At 42.5% G+C, this 12,571-nt stretch overlaps 1 pseudogene; it reads right to left on the bottom strand.

Moving 5' to 3' along the window:
* Nucleotides 1–526: 526 nt before the first annotated feature.
* On the bottom strand, nt 527–1,340 carry LOC125357736 (annotated as a pseudogene).
* Between the last annotated feature and the right edge of the window lie 11,231 nt (nt 1,341–12,571).

Genomic DNA, 12,571 nt, shown 5'->3' with positions numbered 1-12,571 from the left:
AATATACATATTTCTATAGACTATGTTCCCTCTAATGTTGCAATAATAGAAAAATCTGTAAACTTTTATTTTTAACTATCTTTTTATTTCCTGGCTATACTGGAGATTTGAACTCATAGCCTTGTGTTCAGTAGGCTGGTACTGTATTGATAAGCCATGTAACCAAGAATAAAGTATTTTATTCATTTCCAGATCAAGAGTATCACACAGCATATGCATAAACAAAATAAAGATTAAGCCATAGAAAGGAATATTGGTGAGAGGTTCCCCATGTTGAGGCAGGCAGCAGCAGGACCCCAGCAATCACAGGTCTCCAAGAACTGCTTTCCCCTGCGTACTTACAATGTAACTAGCAGGGTCATGGCATGTCACTGGTGTCCATGACAATAGACATCAAGTAGTAAATAAACCACAGCAAGGTGAAGCAATATATATCATTGTTTGCATTGTCCTCCAGATTGTTTGTTTCCTTTTCAACTAAGAATCATATCCAAAGTCCAGCTCCCCTGAACAAGTTGCATTACAGTTATTGCTTTGCCTTGCTCTGAACTGGGAGATACAGTTTGAACTCTGCAGGCATCTGGTCTTCTCAGGAGAGTCTGTCCAATAGGTAAACCTGAGAGATACAGCATTTCGCAAGGAGCTGCACTTTCGGGGGCTCAATGTCATTTGTGCTACCTGCTCTCTAGATGAAGTCAAATGTAAATATGTTACCTGAGTCTAGACCCACCCATCATCCAGCCTGCTGGACACAGTACAGAAGAGTTTGACACAGTTGGTGCTCAGGAACTTACTTACTCAGAACCACTGATGTACATTCTTGTCACCTCAAAATCAAAATGTCTTTTCAAGGTTTTGATAACCTTGTTATGATTATCATAACAAGGAAAGGAAATTTAATTCCCAGTGTCTCCTTTGGGTCTGCAGGACACAATGTATATGGTGCTGACATTTGTCCTTTCAGTCACTAGCACTAAGGTCTGGATGTCATTGTCAGTGATTTTTTTTTTCAGTCATGGGGCTTGAACTCAGGGCCTGGGTTCTGTCCCCCAGCTCTTTTGCTCAAGACTAGTGCTCTCTACCACTTTGAGTCACAACTCCCCTTCTGGTTTTCTAGTAGTTGATTGTAGGTAACAGTCTCATGAACTTTTCTGAACCATGATCCTCAGATCTCATCCTCCCGAGAAGCTAGGATTACAGGCATGAGCCACCAGCATCTGGCTGTCAGTGGTTCTTTTGACATGGTCATTCTGCACCTTTTTTGTCCCAGATCTGCAGAGCCTTGCTGCCAATGCTGTATAGGATGAATAGGAACCATTCTAGAAGGTGTTTTTAAACATCTGTCCTGGGCTTCACCGGGGATAGCAGAGCCTAGCAGTGAAGGCCAAGGATGGACCTCTGGTCTCAGGGAGGGATGCCCAGCTCCCAACCTGCAGACACTGACTGCAGGCCTTGGATGCAGAATGCTAGGTCTGCAATCCTCAGCTCCTGAAAATCCACCTCATGACCCAAACCATAGCAACTCCCCTCCCTGTTATTTTATTGCTGGTTATTTCTAGGATAGGGTGCTGCTTCTCACTCAGAGAACATGCCTGAAAGACAATTCACCTACATTTCCAATGTTACTGAGATCACAGGCTCTCACTACTGTGTCCAGCTTTCCTCTGTGGAGATAAAGTCTTGTGCACTATGCTGCAAGGGCTGGCCTGGAACCTCGATTCTCCAGTGGTAGCTTCCCACATAGCTGCTGATAGCAGGCATGAGCCACTATACCTTCTAAGGCCTGAGATGGAATCTTGCTGGTTTTTCTGTCCAAGCTAGCCTCAAACCACTATCTTCTTGATATCAGCATTCCAAGTTGCCAGGACTACAGGTGTGAGTCATTGGCACCCAGACTAAGGCTTTTTATCCATAAGTGCCTGGTGAGATATCAAAGACTACAAGGAAAATAAGATAGGAGTAGGAAAGTAGGCACATATGAGAGGCTGGGAGGGAGGTTAGGCAAAAGACAGCCAGACAAAGTCTGTCACAGGGAATGAAGGTCTAGAGAAGGGACTCACATATCTACTGGAAAAGAAATGCCTAAGTTACACAGGCTTGGTCTTGAAGCCACTTTATTTCCTCTAATCTTCAGTAGGAAAACTATTGAAGAAGCATGGCTTCAGAAATTTCCCATGTTCCTAATACCCTTCATGGAAAGGACCCAAGCCTAAAAGTTTGACCTACCTTTTCTTTCTTTTATACTCTAATTAATGTTCTGGAAGCTTTCTGGAACCAATCTAGGTTGTAATTATTTAAGAAAACCACGTGGGGACATAGGTAGAACTGAACAAGACACTCAGATTGAACACTCCCAATCTCTTCTTGACCTTCATGACAAATAACTGAAGACGCAAAGCATGGCCATCTTTTGGAGCCTGCCTTTGAAGTAAGTGACCAATCTAGAATCAAGTCTCTTCGAAAATGTCAGAAATACTTCTAGCCCTAATCTGAAAGTCTGAAGTTCCAAATATACCAATTTCCCCAGGCTTTTCAACATGAACATAATACCTCAAATTCACATTATAAAAATGCTTTCTTGCACAAAGTACTTAACATATTTTATAGGATTGAAAATGTGACTGAATGGTAGACCACTTGCCTAACATACACACATCCCTTGTTTTGTCTCCAGAACTGAAAATAGAAATACATAAAATTACTTCTAACATATAGTTAAAATATACTTGAAACATAAATCATAAGATTTCTATAAAACATAAAATTTTGTCTTTAGATTTTGGTCTCATCCCCAAGATCTCTGATAACTTACATGTAAATAGTCTAATTTTTCTTAAAATCCCAAATGGCTTCTGGTTTCAAGTAAGGGATGCTCAGCTTCCACCTAAACTGGTGTTCCTTCTTATCTACTCAAACTACAATCACATGATTGGACACAAAGTGCAAACCAGAGTCTCCATATGACAGAATGACCTTTCTTTCCTCCATATGACTTTGTATTTTGGCCTATGACATTACTGACACAAGTTTCCAAATGTCAGTTTCTTTATGAACTAGAAGCTATGAGCTTATTTTTTCAGCTGTGGATACTTTCAGGAACCAAAACTCCTTGAGAACAAAGGCCATGTAGATAAAGATACCACCCGTGGGCATGGAAGCATTCTGGAGAACCCACTATGACCATGGCAGGAATCCATAGAGCAGTGTTTCTCTGGTCATTGGACCAGTAGCATCATCATCTATGGGGACTGAATTCAAATTCTAGACCCCACCCAAGCCTGATGAATCAGACTCTCTCCCTGTGACCTCCAGCCAGGTGACACTGCCATTAAGAGAATGAGAGAGGCACTGCCAGGCCTGGGGAAGAGGATGGTGATTTGGCTTCACCACTAACATAGTAGCTGGTGACATCACAGATCACTAAAGGTGTTCTTTCTTCACAGTTTTATTTAGCTTGTATTAATTGTCCACATCTTGCTTCCGGCTTTCAGGGAAGCATCCTTCTGGCAGCAGCCATGTCTGAGTATACAAACCATCTTTACTCTTTCTTCCCAGAGCACAGAACACCTTGGATGAGTGAGTGGAGCTGTCTTCCTTGGGGTGGAGCTATCTTGGTTGCCCTCTTCCCTGCCTTGCTCAGCTATACCTCTGCTCATGGTCCCCAGAGCCTGGGTGAGGTAGGGGACTTTTCAAAACCTTGAACTAAGTTCTGGACAGAGCTTGGAATATTAATGGTTGCCAGATATTGGTATTGTTGTGTTTAAATTCTGCTCGTTTCCTACATGTCATTCTTTTGGGAACCTCAAAAGCAGGACTCAAGATTTCCTGGGTATCTGGCTTGGTTAGGACTTAGCTAAACCCATAAGCCCGATGGTAGATACTGGCTCTGTGTGTGTGTGTGTGTGTGTGTGTGTGTGTGTGTGTGTGTGTGTGTGTGTGTGTGTGAAGGAAAGGGAAGGGAAGGGAAGGGAAGGGAAGTTTGTTTCAGTAAACAACAGATTTTCACCTGTTAGTTTCCAGTGTGAGTTACCAGCACCCAGCTATGAAATGAAATTTTAAAATTGGTAGTAGGTACCAGAAGCGGCGCTGTGGCTCAAGTGGCAGAGTGCTAGCCTTGAGCGGGAAGAAGCCAGGGACAGTGCTCAGGCCCTGAGTCCAAGGCCCAGGACTGGCCAAAAAAAAATAAATAAAATAAAATTGGTAGTAGGGAAAGTTTCTTTCTTCCTCCTGATTTTGAAGCTCACAAGAAAGAAAGAAAGAAAGAAAGAAAGAAAGAAAGAAAGAAAGAAAGAAAGAAAGAAAGAAAGAAAGAAAGAAAGAAAAGCAAAACAGAGAACCATTCCTGTGACATCACAGTTGGCCTACCACATTACATCAGTTACAGATGGGCTGGTAAATCCTATTTCTCTCTGAAATTAGAAATCTGGTGCTGGCAGTAACAAAGAGAATTCATGGAGTATAAATAAATCATTAGATTTAAGAGAGATTACCTTCTCTAAACACTCACTAGTATTTTTGTAGTGCTATTTCTATTACAAATACAATTTCACTAACACACTGTACAAGTTATTCCTTATGAAATACTCTTGCACTTTCCCAACTTCCTGTTGTTATAAGGGAGAAAAATGAGAAGGACCAGAACTGAAACCCTGATCTTCAGACCCCAAATCCAGGCCTCTTTACCAAAGTTTTTGCTCTTGTAGTACAATGACCACTTGATTACTCTATTTTAAAAATCCAAGCAACCAATCTCAGTCTAATACACACTGATTCACTGAATGTTCAGAGGTCAAAAGTGTACCCTCATAATGATGACGAGAATAATAATAGGCATCAGTTTGTACAGAATACTTTACTGTATTGTTCTAAGGGTTCTACATGTACCAATTTGTCTTATCTCAGGGAGTTTTCAAAGGCCAAAACAACTTACACTTATTGATCAATTAGCTATCGTGCAATTCTGAAAGAGAGTTATAGCAGAAAGCATGTTGGCTTTGCAATAAATAATTGGATTTTATAAAATTTGCAGTGTTAAAGTAAATAGTGCAATATGTTGTATTGTAGTAATGTCAAGAATTATATGAGCTATATTTCATACATCTCTTACATAGCATCTTCTAGTATGGGAAATAGTATCACAGAACACATCTTATTATATTCATGTGTCGAAGAAAACAAATTTAGATAGGAAGTCAGAGAATGGATGCCTAGGATACAATGTGAGCTCCTGAATTGAAGGTAACTCTTTTTCTTGGGTAACATATTCCAATTCAGGAGATGAGACGGAGATGGACCTTTGTCTCAGGTTCTTTTTTTTTTTTTTTTTTTTTTTTTTTTTTTGGCCAGTCCTAGGCCGTGAACTCAGGGCCTGAGCACTGTCCCTGGCTTCTTTTTTGCTCAAGGCTAGCACTCTGCCACTTGAGCCACAGCACCACTTCTGGCCATTTTCTGTATATGTGGTGCTGAGGAATGGAACCCAGGGCCTCATGTATACGAGGCAAGCACTCTTGCCACGAGGCCATATTCCCAGCCCCTTGTCTCAGGTTCTTATAAATACTACAGTGACTGTGCCAGGCAGAGTGCAATCATGCATTTATGTTTCTGTCTTTTTTTTTTTTTACTAACATCTTTTAAGAGATCAAATGCTTCTAGCTCCTACCCAGCAACAGCCCCTTGACTAGGATAGCTCTGAGACCTAGCTGCTGGAAACTGCCAGAACATGAACTTCATTTGGAATGAGAAAGCTTTTGATTTCATTTTGCTTGTTGAAATATGACTCTTAGCAAAGGCTATAGTTTGGAGAAGATGACTTTGCTGGCTTGATTGCTTCTATGTGAATACAATTCCAACGTATTTTTCTGTAGAACTATTACCCTGGCTACTAGTTTTGCTTTAGAACAATGCTTTCTTGCCGTGCTCCTTTTCTAAGTCTATGTGGTTAATATCTCAGACTAAGAGTATAAACTGACAAGCAGGGAAAGAAAGGAACTCCACTCCTTCACTTGGATGTATAATTCACTCAGATCCCAAACACATGCTTAAGCCAAGTCATACTTTATTTGGCATACCACCTGCAAATTAATCATTGTCAGCATTTCAATTGCAAAACTACAAACTCACAAATTAATATTATAAAAATAATTAAAACAAACTAAATCAAGCTAGCAGGTTACCAGAGTAGGAGAAATTAGGCTTAAGACGGTATGTTCTATTGTTTTAATTCTTAGAATTTGGTAGACTGCTCATATAATAATGTTTGCCTAAAGATACCACTTTTAATTTGGTACAGTGGATAGAAATTATTGTCTTCTTTAAGAAGATAGAAGTTCTTTTTCTGGTGGTACTAGGGTTTGAACTAAAGTCCTTACACTTTGTAGGCTGATGCTGTGCCACTTGAACTATGGCCTCCATACCTTTGTACTTTATACTTAATTATTTTTTAGAAATATTTTTGCCTAGTGACAGCTTTAGACCATGATCTATCTGCCTGCCTACCTGACCAACACCAAATCCAGTATATTTGTTGAAGTAAAATCTCCTTTTTGTCCAGGCTGTCCTCAAACCACACTCTTTATATCTCTGCCTTCCAAGTAGCTGATATTATAGGTATATCCTACCATGCTCAGACAATTTTCTTTAACCCTATCCACAACTACCAGATATGTGCCAGTCATAATAAAATAAATTAGATAGTATGATGTTAATAGTTTAAACAAAACCCATTTATAGAACTGAAAAAACATTCAGAGCATGTTTTCACTAGAGATATGAGACTAGAGATTACTGGACCATTCTCTAGTCTCTGCCACCAAATTCATAATATTTGTTCCCACTTTTTGCCCTCAATACTGAAATATCTTTAAAAAGTTTCCCATCAAACCAACAACCATTTACAAAGAAACACCTTTATTTAAATCAACAGAATTTGGAGACCTTGTCTTTGATAAACTTTGTTTTGTGAATTTGTCCCACCAGAAAGATCTTAATTAAGATGCATGGTTAATGTAGAGATGGTGCTTTTTCTTTCAGTTCTAGAAATTGAACACAAGGCAGTTGGTCAAAGTGTTCTGCCACTAAGCAACCTCCCCAATCTACAGGTTGAATTCTTGATCAAGATCTGTACCTCAGTGGATAGCAGATAGATATAAAGAAAGGCAACACTGATTTTAAATATCACCTACAATAGTAAAATTAACGATTACTGACTGAATAGAGATGTCCTTTAATATTGTCCTGTGATGAAACACATGGTAACAGCAGCTGCAGAGAGCCCTGAGCCCAGAGCCACCAATATGGCCTTGTGGTATTGGAACATCTCAGCCACACCCCAAATGGAACCATGTTGCCTTGGAAAACCATATGATGCAGTTTGAGGATTGATGTCACATTTACAGAGGCAGAGAAAATTATCTCAGTTATGAAACATCATATTCACATATTAAGCATTCTCTTCATCACCCTCCATCATGCCTCTTGTATGTCTAGGCTCTTAAAATACTCATTACCATCAGTCATAATAAAGAAATTTTATTAGCATCAATTAGTTATACAGAGTTTTCATGTTGATATGCCAATATATGCATACAATAAGATTCAATTCTAACCATCACCTCCCCTACTTTCCCTTTACCCAAACCAATCTCAAAAAGCTTTATTGTTCTTTTTTTATACATGTTCATAAAGTATCCTCCCCACTTCCATTAGTAGATGCTAGGAATCTACTACTGTTGGTTTCCTGATTTGGGGGGTGTTTTGGTGCCTTATGTTTTCTGCATTAAGGTTTATACATTGAGGTCCATGCACTGGGTGGGTGTTTTAGTAACCTGGAGTCTTTCCAGAAAGTGTTTACAAAGCTCAGGGTGGACTGTGAAGTGGTGAAGTTTGTAAATTCTCCCCCACTGGACTCAGAAATAACTCAGTGGCCAAGTTTTTGTCCTGATCCCCTCAGTACCACTCAGATAGAGGTGAGAAAACTAGCATTGCCTGTATTTTCTTGTGCTTTTGTTTCCTGTGAGTTGAGGGCAAGGCTAGTTGTGGGTCCACTTTTATGCTGCTTCCAACCAGAAAACTTTGTCTTTGTGTACTGGAAGTCACTGATGGCTGCACAGTGATTTTTTAGTCTGTGGGCCAATCAAGGTCCCAATTGCTGTACAAGTCCCTGTTTGTTCCCCCTGGGGAAGCAGATGGGCTCCCCATGAGACATTCTCCTAAAATGCCTGATAGTGAGAATGAAATAGCTCATTGAATCTTTCATCAGTGGTGATGATCTGAGGGATTAAGTTCTCTGCCCAGCAGCATGTCTCCCTGTGCCTCCCAGCTAAGGCTGGGGAGTATCATGTAGGTTCTGTATTCAGAGCTCTCGGCCCCCTCCAGTAGTCAGCACTCAAAGCCACCAAATGGCTCCTCTATGCTGAACAGTGTTCAAGTCATGGGCTAAGGGGCCATTTCTGTAGTGATCCTTGGACCCTGAACATTGCTCTAGCCATGGGGATGGTACACCAACCTTTAGGTCTTCCACTGACTGAAATCCTACTGTTGCTTTGAATTTCATTTTGCCTATGTCCAGTCCCTTCCCACTCCAAGGCTTCTCCTCTGGTTGTCTCCTAATTGATCCTCAAGTCCCAGAGTATGGCTGTTAATAGGCCTGCCTGCCTGTAGGCTGCAGACTGAGCTCTCCCCCCAGCAGATGTGAGCACCTGGTTTTCTGAAGGATTCCTCAGACAATGAGACTTCAAAGAGACCTGGCTACCTGGATCCTAGCTGGGTGTCACAGACTGCTTGGATCCCAGTCCCAGTTGGAGTTAATCTCTGAGATCCTGGCTGTCAGAAGGCATCTTCCACTCAACTAATGTAATCTGATATCTTACTTATCTCAGTCCCAGGTAGGAGGTCCTCCCACAAGATGGGGCCTCACTACCACTCTCTGAAATACAGGGAATGAAAGCTATCATAGGATTCACCAAATCCCCATAAAAGGGGTTGATGATTATGAAGTATGAAACTGCCCCACAGCTAGGTCTTGTGAGGAGACACAGGCTGAAGCTGTAATCTCGGTCCTAGTTTCCCACATCTTACTGTTTCATCATACTTTTCAGCGGTCCTGTTCTTTGGGTTCTCAATCTTCTTCCTCAGTTTTACTCTTCTGAATATAGTCTTGTAAGAAAAAGTAGTCTTTTTCCGTCAAACAAAAATGTTTCTGGAAACAGGGTCAGGCTGGGAAAGGGGAACCCGGCGATCGGCAGACAGGTTGCCAGGAGCGCAGAATCCATATAGCGGGAGACCCCACGGACACAAAGCAGGGTGCGGACCAAGACACACCCGGCAGCGACGAGAAGTTCGGGTCCACACTGGATTCGGACAAGGGAACCCAGCGCGGCAGAAAGAGGGAACGGGGGAAGCCACCACGACACTTCGCCAACCCCTGAAGGGCCAACGGCGGCGCGGGACACACACACAAAGCAGCAAAAGTGAGTCCCCCATAATCCCATCCCCCAACGGGAGATCAGAGACCCAAGCCCGACAAAGAAGCTATATCTCCCTCCCTCCCCCTCCCCACTCCCGTGGGAACAAAGGACCCCCAAATCAGGCGGGAAGCTCCCATCAGGCGCTGGGAAGCCAGTCTAGCAGGGGAAGGGCGGAACAGCCCCAAGCCCCCAAAGGTTCCTGAACTGGCAGAACTGGCCCCGTCCCCTTCCCAACAGGGGCCGGGGACGGCCGGCAGGGCAAGCCCCACCCGAGGCGCCTAGACCTTGCGGACTCTTACAACTAAAATCACAGGCGCTGGTGGGCAATACCAGCCCAGCAGGGTCACCTGAGCCTGATCACGTCCCCCTCCTCGCAGCGGAGGCGAGGTCTGAGGGGGCCAAGCCACACCCGGACAGTCGATCCCACTGGGCCCCACACATACTGCCTCCCCCCCCAACGGACTCGCGGGAGGGCGCAAGCACAACCCAACAACCCAGGGCTCGCTCTGGGAGGCAGACCCCACTAAAGTGCCTGTTGTAGGGGACTCACAGTGCACAGGAGGGCGGGGCCCCGGCGAAAGCGCCCGCTCTGGTAGGCGTGCCCTGCACTGGTGGGCGGGGCCACAGCGACAGCACCTGCTGCCGTAGACACGCCTACACAGAAGGGAGGGAAGATCTACACAGAGCCTCCAGATGCGCAAATCACAAAGAAACATAACTCAGTTCATCAAAGGACAAGCCAACTCGCCAGCTCCAAAAAGCAGCACGACTGAAGAGGAGATGGAGAATAAAAAAGCAAATGAGGACATGTTAACAGGAATGATCGAAACCGTCAGAAAAGAAATCAGAAAACAATTCCAGGAGTTTAGAGCGGAAATCTGGAAGGACACCCAGGAAGCCAAGAAAGAAATGGAAGCAAAACTGGATACAATGCAAGCCTCGTTTAAAGAAATGGAAGCAAAAATGGATACAATGCAAGCCACCTTTAAAGAAAATCTCCACACCCTGAGAATTGAAATGCATGAAAAAATAGATTTAAAATACAACTCTTTAAAGGAAGAAATTTCCACGATCAGAGCTGATATGACAACCATGAATAGCTCTCTGACATCCATAAACTCCGCAATTGAAACCATAACACAAAGAGTGGACCATATGGAATCCAGAATCTCTCGCCTGGACGATGAAGCAGCTGACAACAACCAGAAAATGACCACACTCCAAGAAAAGGTGAAGCTTCAGGGAAGATTAATCCAGGAACTAATGGACAAAGACAAGAGATATAATCTGCGCATAATTGGAATAGAAGAAGGAGCCGAATATCAGAGCAGAGGGCTTAATCATGTTCTCAATAAAGTTATTGCAGAAAACTTCCCCAATCTCACAGGGGACCCCATCCAGGTAACCGAAGCCTATAGGACACCTGGCAGGCCAGACCCCAGGAAAACCACCCCAAGGCACATAATATTCAAGACTACAGACCTCAAGATTAAAGAGCAAATTCTGAATTCAGCCAAAGCGAAGAAGGAAACTTTTTTCAATGGGAAGAGGATTCGAATAACATCCGACTTATCCACACAAACTTACCAAGCTCGAAGTGAGTGGAAGAACACCATCCAAGTACTTCAGAATAACAATTTACAACCTCAGATCAAATATCCAGCGAAACTGGAGTTCACATTCGAAGGGAGAACCAGATCTTTCCACACCAAAGAGGAGCTAAAGGAGTATGTGAATAAAAAACCAGCCCTACAGCGAATATTAAGAGGGGAAGCCCACCCAACAGAGATCGTAAAAGACACACAGACAGAATCAGAAAGAAACTTCAATAGCCAAAGTCCAGCAGAAAGACCAGCTCACTAAAGACAAGAAGAAAAAAAAAAAACAGGAAAAAACAGCCCAACAAGAAAATGGAAGGAGAAAAAACACCCTTATCCTTGATCTCTTTAAATATAAATGGCTTAAACTCCCCGATCAAGAGGAACAGACTGGCAGAATGGATCCGCAAACAAAAAGTTGACATCTGCTGTCTACAAGAGACCCACCTTACAGCAAGGGACAAAAACAGGCTTCGAATGAAAGGATGGAGCAAGATCTACCAAGCAAATGCACCCACCAAAACGGCAGGTGTAGCCATTCTGATCTCAGACAAGCTGGATTTCTCTTTAAAGTCCACTCAAAAAGACAAAGAAGGACACTACATATTAATACAAGGAAAAATCCAGAATCAAGACATCACGGTGATAAATGTATACTCACCGAACAAAAGAGGCCCGACATATGTCAAGCAAATTCTCACAGAATTACAGAGCAAGATAGATGCAAACACAATCATAGTGGGTGACTTTAATACTCCTCTCTCTCCAAGAGACAGATCCAACACCCAGAGGATTAGTAAGGGAGCTGAGGACCTAAATAACACCATTTCCCAAATGGATCTAACAGACCTATATAGAACCTTCCACCCTACAGAGACCCAATACACCTTCTTTTCAGCAGCCCATGGATCATATTCCAAAATAGACCACGTCATAGCCCACACAAAGAACCTCAGCAAATACAAAAGTATTGACATCATCCCATGTATTATATCTGACCACAGTGGATTAAAGGTAACCCTCAACAACAAAGGATACCACAGAGCCTATACACACTCTTGGAGGCTAAACCCCACGCTGCTATCCAACACTTGGGCCACAGATCAAATTAAAGATGAAATCAACGAATTCATAAGCCACAATGACAAAGAAAACACATCACAAAGAAACCTATGGGACACAGCTAAGGCAGTACTGAGGGGCAAGATCATTGCACTCAGTACCCACATTAAAAGAATGGAAGCAGAGCAGGTGAATACCCTCACGATGAAACTAAAACAACTGGAGAAACAAGAAATGACAGAATCTAAAACGACTAGGAGGGGAGAGATTACAAAGATTAAAGAAGAGATAAATCTGATTGAAAATAGAAAGACCATTCAACAAATAAATAAGACTAAAAGCTGGTTCTTTGAGAAAATAAACAAAATTGACAGACCCCTTGCAAGACTCACAAAAAAAAGAAGAGAAGAGACTCATATTCGTAAAATCAGGGACTCCACAGGAAAA

This window comes from Perognathus longimembris, chromosome 9 (assembly GCF_023159225.1).
Source record: "Perognathus longimembris pacificus isolate PPM17 chromosome 9, ASM2315922v1, whole genome shotgun sequence".
NCBI classification, from domain to species: Eukaryota; Metazoa; Chordata; class Mammalia; order Rodentia; family Heteromyidae; genus Perognathus; species Perognathus longimembris.
Note: the sequence above shows the minus strand (reverse complement) of the source record. Positions and strands in the feature narration are given on the sequence as shown.